The sequence below is a fragment of the Oncorhynchus tshawytscha genome, linkage group LG29 (assembly GCF_018296145.1).
Source record: "Oncorhynchus tshawytscha isolate Ot180627B linkage group LG29, Otsh_v2.0, whole genome shotgun sequence".
Taxonomy (NCBI): domain Eukaryota; kingdom Metazoa; phylum Chordata; class Actinopteri; order Salmoniformes; family Salmonidae; genus Oncorhynchus; species Oncorhynchus tshawytscha.
This window is the reverse complement of record NC_056457.1, coordinates 36,932,090-36,946,016: the sequence shown is the minus strand read 5'-3', so window position 1 is coordinate 36,946,016 and position 13,927 is coordinate 36,932,090.

The window sequence follows — 13,927 nt, the reverse complement described above, 5'->3', positions numbered from 1 at the left end:
TATAGTGCACTACTATAGACCAGGGCCATATGGGGCCATATTGCCTATATAGTGCACTACTATAGACCAGGGCCATATGGGGCCATATTGCCTATATAGTGCACTACTATAGACCAGAGCCATATGGGGCCATATTGCCTATATAGTGCACTACTATAGACCAGGGCCATATGGGGCCATATTCCCTATATAGTGCACTACTATAGACCAGGGCCATATGGGGCCCTATTCCCTATATAGTGCACTACTATAGACCAGGGCCATATGGGGCCCTATTCCCTATATAGTGCACTACTATAGACCAGGGCCATATGGGGCCCTATTCCCTATATAGTGCACTACTATAGACCAGGGCCATATGGGGCCCTATTCCCTATATAGTGCACTACTATAGACCAGGGCCATATGGGGCCATATTCCCTATATAGTGCACTACTATAGACCAGGGCCATATGGGGCCATATTGCCTATATAGTGCACTACTATAGACCAGAGCCATATGGGGCCATATTGCCTATATAGTGCACTACTATAGACCAGGGCCATATGGGGCCATATTCCCTATATAGTGCACTACTATAGACCAGGGCCATATGGGGCCATATTGCCTATATAGTGCACTACTATAGACCAGGGCCATATGGGGCCATATTGCCTATATAGTGCACTACTATAGACCAGGGCCATATGGGGCCCTATTCCCTATATAGTGCACTACTATAGACCAAGGCCATATGGGGCCCTATTCCCTATATAGTGCACTACTATAGACCAGGGCCATATGGGGCCCTATTCCTATATAGTGCACTACTATAGACCAGGGCCATATGGGGCCCTATTCCCTATATAGTGCACTACTATAGACCAGGGCCATATGGGGCCATATTCCCTATATAGTGCACTACTATAGACCAGGGCCATATGGGGCCATATTGCCTATATAGTGCACTACTATAGACCAGGGCCATATGGGGCCATATTGCCTATATAGTGCACTACTATAGACCAGGGCCATATGGGGCCATATTGCCTATATAGTGCACTACTATAGACCAGGGCCATATGGGGCCCTATTCCCTATATAGTGCACTACTATAGACCAGGGCCATATGGGATGCTTATTTCACCGTTTTGCTATTTTTTTTAAATTAATTTTATTGTATTTTATTACTTTACATTGTCATATTATTTCAACCAAATGTAGAACATGGATTTAAATACACCATTTTGTCTACAATATGATATTGAGCAACACAAATATATTCTATAGAACAAAAATGTAAAGTGTTGGTCACATGTTTCCTGAGCTGAAATAAAATATCCCAGACATTTTTCACACTCAAAAACCCTTATTTCTCTCATATTTGTTTACATCCCTGTTAGTGAGCATTTCTCCTTTGCCAAGATAATCAATCCAAGATAATCCATCCAAGATAATCCATCCAAGATAATCCACCTGACAGGTGTGACATCAAGAAGCTGATTAAACGGCATTTTCGTTACACAGGTGCACCTTGTGCTGGGGACAATAAAAGGCCACTCTATAATGTGCAGTTTTGTCACACAACACAACGCCACAGATGTCTCAAATTTTGAGGGAGCGTTCGACTGACATGCTGAGCCGTTGCCACAGAATTTAATGTTAATTTCTCAACCATAATTTGCCTCCAACGTCATTTTAGAGAATTTGGCAGTACATCCAACTGGCTTCACATCCGCAGACCATGTGTAACCACGCCAGCCCATGACCTCCACATCCGGCTTCTTGAGACCAGACAGCTGATGAAACTGAGGAGTATTTACGTCTGTAATAAAAGCCCCTTTGTGGGGAACAACTCATTCTCTAATTGGCTGGGCCTGGCTCCCGAGTGGGTGGGCCTATGCCCTCCCAGGCCCACCCATGACTGCGCCCCTGTCCAGTCATGTTAAATTGTCCGAGACTCCAGCCACTCTAGTCAATAGAATGTTCTTTCTGCTACCGCAGAAGCAGTAGCGGAGCACCAAGTCAAGGACCAAGAGTTTTCTAAACCGCTTCTACCCCCAAGCCAAAAGCCTCCTGAACATCAAAATGGCTACCCTGTCTATTTGCATTGCCCCCCCCTTTCTCCTCTCCACACCACTGCCACTCTCTGTTATCGTCACATTAATAACTCTACCTACATGTACATGCTACCTCAACTAACCAGTGCCCCGGCACATTGACTCTGTACCGGTACCCCCTGTATATAGCCTCCACATTGACTCTGTACCGTAATACCCTGTATATAGCCTCCACATTGACTCTGTACCGGTACCCCCTGTATATAGCCTCCACATTGACTCTGTACCGTAACACCCTGTATATAGCCTCCACATTGACTCTGTACCGTAATACCCTGTATATAGCCTCCACATTGACTCTGTACCGGTACCCCCTGTATATAGCCTCCACATTGACTCTGTACCATAACACCCTGTATATTGCCTCCACATTGACTCTGTACCGGTACACCCTGTATATAGCCTCCACATTGACTCTGTACCGTAACACCCTGTATATAGCCTCCACATTAACTCTGTACCGGTACCCCCTGTATATAGCCTCCACATTGACTCTGTACTGTAACACCCTGTATATAGCCTCCACATTGACTCTGTACCGGTACCCCCTGTATATAGTCTCCACATTGACTCTGTACTGGTACCCCCTGTATATAGCCTCCACATTGACTCTGTACCGGTACCCCCTGTATATAGCCTCCACATTGACTCCACCGGTACCCCCTGTATATAGCCTCCACATTGACTCTGTACCGGTACCCCCTGTATATAGCCTCCACATTGATTCTGTACCGGTACCCCCTGTATATAGCCTCCACATTGACTCTGTACCAGTACCCCCTGTATATAGTCTCGCGACTGTTATTTTAATTTTATTCTTATCTGTATTTTTTAAACTGCTGCTTAGGGGCTTGTATTCAGGCAAACATAAGCCAACCCTCACGAAAACACAGGGCGTATAATACAACAAATGCCCCAAACAGGGGGACTTAAACTGTCCAGGGAAAACCCACAAAATGGGAAAACACAAAACCCATAGACGTGCACACAAGTACACCAAACAGACGATCACAATAATTAATCCCGCACAATGAACCCTGCGGGCCGGCTGACTAATAAAGCCTTACTACCTAACTCAAAACAGGTGCACACAATCAACACAGGAGGAGGGGGAGGAAATAATCAGTGGCAGCTAGTAGGCCGGCGACGACGACTGCCGAGCGCCACCCGAACGGGAAGGGGAGTGTCCTTCGGTCGGAGTCGTGACAGTAAAACAAACATACAGTCAGTAATACAGTATAAACAAGTCTATATACGATGTGAGCAAATGAGGTGAGATAAGGGAGTGAAGTCAATAAATAGGTCATAGTGGCAAAGTAATTACAATATAGCAAGTAAAACACTGGAGTGATAGATGTGCAGAAGATGAATGGTCAAGTAGAGATACTGGGGTTCAAAGGAGAAACACAATAAATAACAATATGGGGATGAGGTAGTTGGATGGGCTATTTACAGATGGGCTATGTACAGGTGCAATGATCTGTGAGCTGCTCTGACAGCTGGTGCTTAAAGCTAGTGAGGGAGGTAAGAGTCTCCAGCTTCAGTGATTTTTGCAGTTCGTTCCAGTCAGTGGCAGCAGAGAACTGGAAGGAAAGGCGAGCAAAGGAGGAATTGGCTTTGGGGGTGACCAGTGAGATATACCTGCTGGAGCGTGTGCTACGAGTGGGTGCTGCTATGGTGACCAGCGAGCTGAGATACGGTGGGTCTTTACCTAGCAGGGTCTCGTAGATAACCTGGAGCCAGTGGGTTTGGCGACAAGTATGAAGCGAGGGCCAGCCAACGAGAGCGTACAGGTCGCAGTGGTGGGTAGTATATGGGGCTTTGGTGATAAAACGGATGGCACTGTGATAGACTACATCCAGTTTCCTGAGTAGAGTGTTGGAGGCTATTTTATAGATGACATCGCCGAAGTCAAGGATCCGTAGGATGGTCAGTATTACGAGGGTATGTTTGGCAGCATGAGTGAAGGAAGCTTTGTTGCGAAATAGGAAGCCGATTCTAGATAAAAATTTTGATTGGAGATGCTTAATGTGAGTCTGGAAGGAGAGTTTACAGTCTAGCGAGACACCTAGGTATTTGTAGTTATCCACATATTCTAAGTCAGAGCCGCCCAGAGTAGTGATGATGGATGGGTGGACAGGTGCGGGCAGTGATTCGTTAAAGAGAATGCGTTTAGTTTTACTTGCATTTCAGAGCAGTTAGAGGCCACAGAAGGAGAGTTGTATGGCATTGAAGCTCGTCTGGAGGTTAGTTAACACAGTGTCCAAAGAAGGGCCAGAAGTATACAGAATGGTGTCGTCTGCGTAGAGGTGGATCAGAGAATCACCAGCAGCAAGAGCGACATCATTGATGTATACAGAGAAAAGATTCGGCCTGAGAATTGAACCCTGTGGCACCCCCATAGAGACTGCCAGATGTCCGGACAACAGGCCCTCCGATTTGACACACTGAACTCTGTCTGAGAAATAGTTGGTAAACCAGGCGAGGCAGTCATTTGAGTCTACCGACAAGAATGTGGTGATTGACAGAGTCAAAAGCCTTGGCAAGGTCGATGAATACGGCTGCACAGTATTGTCTCTTATCGATGGCGGTTATGATGTCGTTTAGAACCTTGAGCGTGGCTGAGGTGCACCCATGTTCAGCTCAGAAACCACATTGCACAGCGGAGAAGGTACGATTGGATTCGAAATGGTCGGTGATCTGTTTGTTAACTTGGCTTTCAAAGACCTTAGAAAGGCATGGTAGGATAGATATAGGTCTGTAGCAGTTTGGGTCTAGAGTGTCTCCCCTTTGAAGAGGGGCATGACCGCAGCAGCTTTCCAATCTTTGGGAATCTCAGACGACACGAAAGAGAGGTTGAACAGGCTAGTAATAGGGGTTGCAGCAATTTCGGCAGATCATTTTAGAAAGAGAGGGTCCAGATTGTCTAGCCCGGCTGATTTGTAGGGGTCCAGATTTTGCAACTCTTTCAGAACATCAGCTATCTGGATTTGGGTGAAGGAAAAATGGGGAGGTTTGGGCAAGTTGCTGTCAAAATTAGATTTGATTAGGGCCTAATTTATTTATTTCAACTGACTGATTTCCTAATATGAACTGTAACTCAGTAAAATCATTTGAATTGTTTCAGGTTCAGTTTATATATTTGTTCAGTATATACTTGAATCAACATTAACTAAGTTGAGCTTAGTTATGTTATCTGTCTAATAAATTGTAACAATTAATTTCTGTAAATGTAATTCTTGGACGATGTTCTTTTGCTCATGATTCAACAGAACCAGCAGGATATCGACGTTTTCCAACGGCAGTATTCCCTGTTCATAGTTTTCCATTCTTCTCATTTGAATAAATCTCTCTGAAGTTATTACAGAGGCCATTAGAGATGTAACACTTTCCACAAGGATTCATATCCACCGGTGATTGATGCATCTAGACGGGAAAGCACCTTGGCAGAGAAACAAGGCCGTTCCCTTTGACAGCTGCTGAGACGCTTTTCCCTTCTCGCTGTAGGTCATCTCTTCATAGTCCAGCTACGACACAAAGAGAAGAAACGTCTTCAACCATATGATACAGTGTTATGATGCAATACGGTCCAACATCATGGACTGCTGTTCTCCGCTCTAGTCGTTGAGCTGAAAGGGGTGCTGTGTATTTGTTACATTTATTTAACCAGGTCGCCATTATTAAGAAGTCCTTCTCTTTTAGAATAAGGACCTAACCAAGACAGAGCAATACGCACATATCCTCATAAAGCCAACACTTCAAATATGGGCACGTAGTTTTAATCCAACCACCGTGAAACAATACAAAACAAACACAAAGCTCTCCTAACTAGTCTGATTAGACACAGAGCTCTCCTAACTAGTCTGATTAGACACAGAGCTCCCCTAACTAGTCTGATTAGACACAGAGCTCTCCTAACTAGTCTGATTAGACACAGAGCTCCCCTAACTAGTCTGATTAGACACAGAGCTCTCCTAACTAGTCTGATTAGACACAGAGCTCTCCTAACTAGTCTGATTAGACACAGAGCTCTCCTAACTAGTCTGATTAGGCACAGAGCTCCCCTAACTAGTCTGATTAGGCACAGAGCTCTCCTAACTAGTCTGATTAGACACAGAGCTCTCCTAACTAGTCTGATTAGGCACAGAGCTCCCCTAACTAATCTGATTAGCCACAGAGCTCTCCTAACTCGTCTGATTAGACACAGAGCTGTCCTAACTAGTCTGATTAGCCACAGAGCTCCCCTAACTAGTCTGATTAGACACAGAGCTCTCCTAACTAGTCTGATTAGCCACAGAGCTCCCCTAACTAGTCTGATTAGACACAGAGCTCTCCTAACTAGTCTGATTAGACACAGAGCTCTCCTAACTAGTCTGATTAGCCACAGAGCTCTCCTAACTAGTCTGATTAGCCACAGAGCTCCCCTAACTAGTCTGATTAGCCACAGAGCTCCCCTAACTAGTCTGATTAGCATCAACAGTGGAAGAAGAGAAGGCTTCATGGAGCTTCTTAACAGGTGATCATATCAAGTCATACCATATCCTGTGGAAACATCAAATAACACAAAACAAACACCTACACAATCTTTCAATTGTTCTCTTCACAGTCTCGCACCAGTTCTTTCCCTTTTAACACTTAACAGGAGGTAATATTACGTGATTCATTGAGCATCTGTATCCGCACACCAACCAACAGCCACTGTCTCTTCTGAGTTTCTCCTTCCCTACCTCTCCCTCAGCCAATTCATATTCTCTGTTTAGGGTCAGATAACAATTTAGTCGGCTTTGGGATTTTTTTGTTTTTCCAGTATTGTAAATATGATTCCTTTGATTGGTTCATGATTTTGCTTATTGGAATTCTTTCTTTTGAAGCAGTGCTGGTGTCCGCTTGGTTGGTTTCGCTTGGTCTCTCTCTCTCTCTCTCTGTCTCTCTCTCTCTCTGTCTCTCTGTCTCTCTCTGTCTCTCTCTCTCTCTCTCTCTCTCTCTCTCTCTCTCTCTCTTTTTGTCTCTCTCTCTCTCTCTCTCTCTCTCTGTCTCCCTCTCTCTCTATCTCTCTGTCTCTCTCTCTCTCTCTCTGTCTCTCTCTCTCTCTTTGTCTCTTTGTCTCTCTCTCTCTCTGTCTCCCCTCTCTCTCTGTCTCTGTCTCTGTCTCTCTCTCTCTTTGTCTCTCTTTCTCTCTCTGTCTCCCTTCTCTCTCTCTGTCTCCTCTCTCTCTCTCTCTCTCTCTCTCTCTCTCTCTCTCTCTCTCTCTCTCTCTCTGTCTCTCTCTCTCTGTCTCTCTCTCTCGCTCTCTCTCTCTCATACTATCCTTTCTCTCTTGACGAAGGACAACATTTTCCTTCTCCTCTCAGTGGGCTGAGCTAAACACACACAGCCTGACTGAGATGCTGCTGACTAACACTGGAAAACCTCTCTCTCTGTCAACAGGGTCAATCAGGTCATGACTAAACCTCTCTCTGTCAACAGGGTCAATCAGGTCATGACTAAACCTCTCTTTCTGTCAACAAGGTCAATCAGGTCGTGGCTAGGAGATGCGTACCAAACAGGACACTATTCCATATTTAGTGCACTACTTTTAACCAAAGCCCTATGGGCCCTGGGAATGGGGTGCCATTTGTGTCCCTCCAGCACAATTAGCCAACTGATGTCTTTCCAATATCAGTCACATGACTATTATTAATGCGGTAGGTTGTTTTAGGTGATCCAGTTTCAACTGTTCTGCCTTATTATTATTTGACCATGCTGGTCATTTATGAACATTTGAACATCTTGGCCATGTTCTGTTATAATCTCCACCCGGCACAGCCAGAAGAGGACTGGCCACCCCACATAGCCTGGCCACCCCACATTACCTCTCTAGGTTTCTTCCTAGGTTTTGGCCTTTCTAGGGAGTTTTTCCTAGCCACCGTGCTTCTACACCTGCATTGCTTGCTGTTTGGGGTTTTAGGCTGGGTTTCTGTACAGCACTTTGAGATATCAGCTGATGTACGAAGGGCTATATAAATACATTTGATTTGATTTGATCGTGTTAACCGTTGCTTTGGGACTGAGGTTTTAGTTGGGTTCAGACTGTGTTACTGGAGCAGGCAATATGCAGTCTGCTGAGGAGTCATATGATAGCATTGGTCAGTTCAGTGCTTCCTTTTAAGCACCCTCTGCTTATATCATTTGTTCAGATGGCTTATCCAGAAGCTCAGGAACTAAGGATTCTTCAGTCTTTAAATAGTAGACTGATATATATTCTAACAAGTCTATATATTTTTTGTTAAATTAAAATGTAACCTTTATTTAACTTGGCAAGTCAGTTAAGAACAAATTCTTATTTACAATGACGGCTTACACCGGCCAAACCCGGACTACACCGGCTAAACCCGGACTACACCGGCCAAACCCGGACTACACCGGCCAAACCCGGACTACACGGCCAAACACGGACTACACTGGCCAAACCCGGACTACACCGGCCAAACCCGGACTACGGCCAAACCCGGACTACACCGGCCAAACCCGGACTACACTGTGCCGTTTGTACGCCGCCCTGTGGGACTCCCAATCACGGCCGGTTGTGATACAGCCTGGATATTGGACAGATACATATTTAAAAAGGTCAACGATCTACAAATCTCACAATATACAAATTCACTTGTTGGTCAAAGGCAGCTAGGCTAATTAGTACATAAGCATTAAAACATCTCAACAACCAACGACTTTGAACCAGTAAAACAACTCAGATGAAGTTCTCCCTCAAAACCCATAATGGACCCTCAATTGGTTTACGGGAGCATCCCAAATGGCACCCTATTCCCTATATAGTGCACTACTTTAGACCAGAACCCTAGGTCACCCTATTCCCTATATAGTGCACTACTTTAGACCAGAGCCCCATGGCATCCTATTCCCTATATAGTGCACTACTTTAGACCAGAGCCCTATGGCACCCTATCCCCTATATGGTGCACTACTTTAGACCAGAGCCCTATGGCAACCTATTCCCTATATAGTGCACTACTTTAGACCAGAGCCCTATGGCAAACTATTCCCTATATGGTGCACTACTTTAGACCAGAGCCCTATGGCAACCTATTCCCTATATAGTGCACTACTTTAGACCAGGAAACATTTATAGTGCACTACTTTTGAACAGGACCCATACTGCAATCTGGGACATGACCCATGTTTCAGTGATGTGTTTGTGTTCCAGCTGCCGTCCATCTGGCATCACTCTGCCTCCGTGTGTCTGGGGCCGGGACACTAGGGGTCAGAGGGCAGCTTGATGATTTGTCATCACAACACAGCAGAAACCTGTGAGCTCTCTGCTGCCAGAAACAAACCTCCGAGGTCGGCCTCTCCTCCAGTGAGCTCTCTATACAGTGGTGTATATAGTGGTGTGAATAGCAGTGTATATCTACTGGTGTATATACTGGTGAGTATAGTGGTGTATATACTGGTGAGTACAGTGGTGTATATAGTGGTGTGAATAGCAGTGTATATAGTGGTGAGTATAGTGGTGAGTATAGTGGTGTATATAGTGGTGTATATAGTGGTGAGTATAGTGGTGTATATAGTGGTGTATATAGTGGTGTATATAGTGGTGTATATAGTGGTGAGTATAGTGGTGTATATAGTGGTGTATATAGTGGTGAGTATAGTGGTGTATATAGTGGTGTATATACTGGTGAGTATAGTGGTGTATATAGTGGTGTATATAGTGGTGTATATAGTGGTGTGAATAGCAGTGTATATCTACTGGTGTATATACTGGTGAGTATAGTGGTGTATATACTGGTGTATAGACCAGAGTAATAAAGCCTCTTGAAAAAGCCAAACCTTGACCCAGAAAATATTTTAAAAACTATCTAAAAATATATTGAATCTTCCATTAATCTCAAACTTTTTTGAAAAAGCTGTTGCGCAGCAACTCACTGCCTTCCTGAAGAAAAACAATGTATACGAGATGTTTCAGTCTGGTTTTAGACCCCATCATAGCACTGAGACTACACTTGTGAAGGTGGTAAATGACCTTTTAAAACAGAGATGCTTGTTCTAGGTCCCAAGAAACAAAGAGATCTTCTGTTGAATCTGACAATTAATCTTAATGGTTGTACAGTCGTCTCAAATAAAACTGTGAAGGACCTCGGCATTACTCTGGACCCTGATCTCTCTTTTGAAGAACATATCAAGACCATTTCAAGGACAGCTTTTTCCATCTACGTAACAAAAATCAGAAACTTTCTGTCCAAAAATTATGCAGAAAAATGTATCCATGCTTTTGTTACTTCAAGGTTAGACTACTGCAATGCTCTACTTTCCGGCTACCCGGATAAAGCACTAAATAAACTTCAGTTGGTGCTAAATACGGCTGATAGAATCCTGACTAGAACCATATTATCATATTATCATTATCATACCATGTTATCATCCTGACTAGAACCATATCATATTACTCCAGTGCTAGCCTCCCTACACTGGCTTCCTGTTAAGGCAAGGGCTGCTTTCAAGGTTTTACTGCTAACCTACAAAGCATTACATGGGCTTGCTCCTACCCATCTTTCCGATTTGGTTCTGCCGTACATACCTACACGTACGCTACGGTCACAAGACGCAGGCCTCCTAATTGTCCCTAGAATTTCTAAGCAAACAGCTGGAGGCAGGGCTTTCTCCTATAGAGCTCCATTTTTATGGAATGGTCTGCCTACCCATGCCATGTCAGTCTCAACCTTTAAGTCTTTACTGAAGACTCATCTCTTCAGTGGGTCATATGATTGAGTGTAGTCTGGCCCAGGAGTGGGAAGGTGAACGGAAAGGCTCTGGAGCAACAAACCGCCCTTGCTGTCTCTGCCTGGCCGGTTCCCCTCTTTCCACTGGGATTCTCTGCCTCTAATCCTATTACAGGAGCTGAGTCACTGGCTTACTGGTGCTCTTCCATGCCGTCCCTAGGAGGGGTGCGTCACTTGAGTGGGTTGAGTCACTGACGTGATCTTCCTGTCTGGGTTGACGACCCCCTTGGGTTGTGCCGTGGTGGAGATCTTTGTGGGCTATACTCGGCCTTGTCTCAGGATGGTAAATTGGTGGTTGAAGATATCCCTCTAGTGGTGTGGGGGCACTATGGGGTTATATCCTGCCTGTTTGGCCCTGTCTGGGGGTATCTTCGGAAGGGGCCACAGTGTCTCCTGACCCGTCCTGTCTCAGCCTCCAGTATTTATGCTGCAGTAGTTTATGTGTCGGGGGGCTAGGGTCAGTTTGTTATATCTGGAGTACTTCTCCTGTCGTATCCGGTGTCCTGAGTGAATTTAGGTATGCGCACTCTAATTCTCTCTTTCTTTCTCTCTCTCGGAGGACCTGAGCCCTAGGACCATGCCTCAGGACTACCTGGCATGATGACTCCTTGCTGTCCCCAGTCCACCTGGCCGTGCTGCTGCTCCAGTTTCAACTGTTCTGCCTGCGGCTATGGAACCCTGACCTGTTCACCGGACGTGCTACCTGTCCCAGGCCTGCTGTTTTCAACTCTCTAGAGACAGCAGGAGCGGTAGAAATACTCTCAATGATCGACTATGAAAAGCCAACTGACATTTACTCCTGAGGTGCTGACTTGTTGCACCCGACAACTACTGTGACTGTTATTATTTGACCATGCTGGTCATTTATGAACAGTTGAACATCTTGGCCATGTTCTGTTATAATCTCCACCCGGCACAGCCAGAAGAGGACTGGCCACCCCACATAGCCTGCTTCCTCTCTAGGTTTCTTCCTTGGTTTTGGCCTTTCTAGGGAGTTTTTCCTAGCCACCGTGCTTCTACAACTGCATTGCTTGCTGTTTGGGGTTTTAGGCTGGGTTTCTGTACAGCACTTTGAGATATCAGCTGATGTAAGAAGGGCTATATAAATACATTTGATTTGATTTGTATAGGGGTGTATGAAGCGGTGTACCTATAGAGCTGTATATAGTGGCTATAGTGGTGTATATAGAGGTGTGTATAGTGGTGTGTATGGTGGTGTGTATAGTGGTGTATATAGTGGTGTATATAGTGGTGTATATAGTGGCTATAGTGGTGTATATAGAGGTGTGTATGGTGGTGTGTATAGTGGTGTATATAGTGGTGTGTATAGTGGTGTATATAGTGGTTTATATAGTGGTGTGTATAGTGGTATATATAGTGATGTTTAGAGTGGTGTATATAGTGGTGTGTATAGTGGTGTGTATGGTGGTGTGTATAGTGGTGTTTATAGAGGTGTGTATAGTGGTGTGTATGGTGGTGTGTATAGTGGTGTATATAGCTGTGTATATAGTGGTGTGTATAGTGGTGTATATAGTGATGTTTATAGTGATGTTTATAGTGATGTATATAGTGGTGTGTGTAGTGGTGTATATAGTGATGTTTATAGTGATGTTTATAGTGATGTTTATATAGTGGTGTGTGTAGTGGTGTATATAGTGATGTTTATACAGGTGTATATACCAGTTATATAGTGGTCTGTATAGTGGTGTATATAGTGGTGTATATAGTGGTGTATATAGTGGTATATATAGTGAGTTGTCTGACGTTGTATTAGTTAATGTGACGACTGTTGTTCATTGAATAATTTAGTTTCTAATTGCGTGATTAACTGAATCAAGCAATTATTAACTGATTAACTTGGGGCACCATGGGAAAATACGTTTTTATTGGGTTTCTATTTCCCAAATTAACTCAAAGAATATCAGAATATCGATTTTACAACAGCCGCTATTGATTAACCAGTTACCTCTACAATCTCGTTCTGAAGAATCTGCACGGACCCGGGTCTCACACTATACGCTATTGATTAGAACTGGACCCGGGTCTCACCAATGAGTTCTGGACCCGGGTCTCACCAATGAGATTAGAACCGGGTCTCACCAATGACGGACCCGGGTCTCACCAATGAGTTCGAACCCGGGTCTCACCAATGAGTTCGTATAACCACACCAATCTTAGTTGAATATTTATTTACTAGAAAGCTAAAATGATGATTAGAACTGAGTATACACATAGACAAAACACACTATACGCTATTGATTAGAACTGAGTATAACGGGCCAACACACTATACGCTATTGATTAGAACTGAGTATAACGGGCCAACACACTATACGCTATTGATTAGAACTGAGTATAACGGGCCAACACACTATACGCTATTGATTAGAACTGAGTATAACGGGCCAACACACTATACGCTATTGATTAGAACTGAGTATAACGGGCCAACACACTATACGCTATTGATTAGAACTGAGTATAACGGGCCAACACACTATACGCTATTGATTAGAACTTAGTATAATGGGCCAACACACTATACGCTATTGATTAGAACTTAGTATAACGGGCCAACACACTATACGCTATTGATTAGAACTGAGTATAACGGGCCAACACACTATACGCTATTGATTAGAACTGAGTATAACGGGCCAACACACTATGGCGCGTGTTACCCACAATGAGGATTTCAAAAGAGAGAGAAAAAGAGAAAGTACACGAGAGAAATATACATTTGGTTGAATTTGTCAGCTATGCTATTCTAATCCTAGCCTTGCCCCAAACTGCCGCTCTTATGGGTCAGAATATAATGATGTAATTACGTGGGGGTGATCTCTGAGGATTCTCTGCGTGGACCGTTCAGCTGCTAGATGATTCACTACTCCGGCGCACCTCCCTGCTCATCCTCCCGATGTCGGTGTCTTTTTTGGCTTAGGAGTCTGTTCCCTCACCCTTTGCTCTGGAAGGGGTCTTCTGAGGACAGACAGCTCTGTAGCTCAGAGCTCACAGCATAGGAATGAAACCCTTTAGATACCACGATTCGA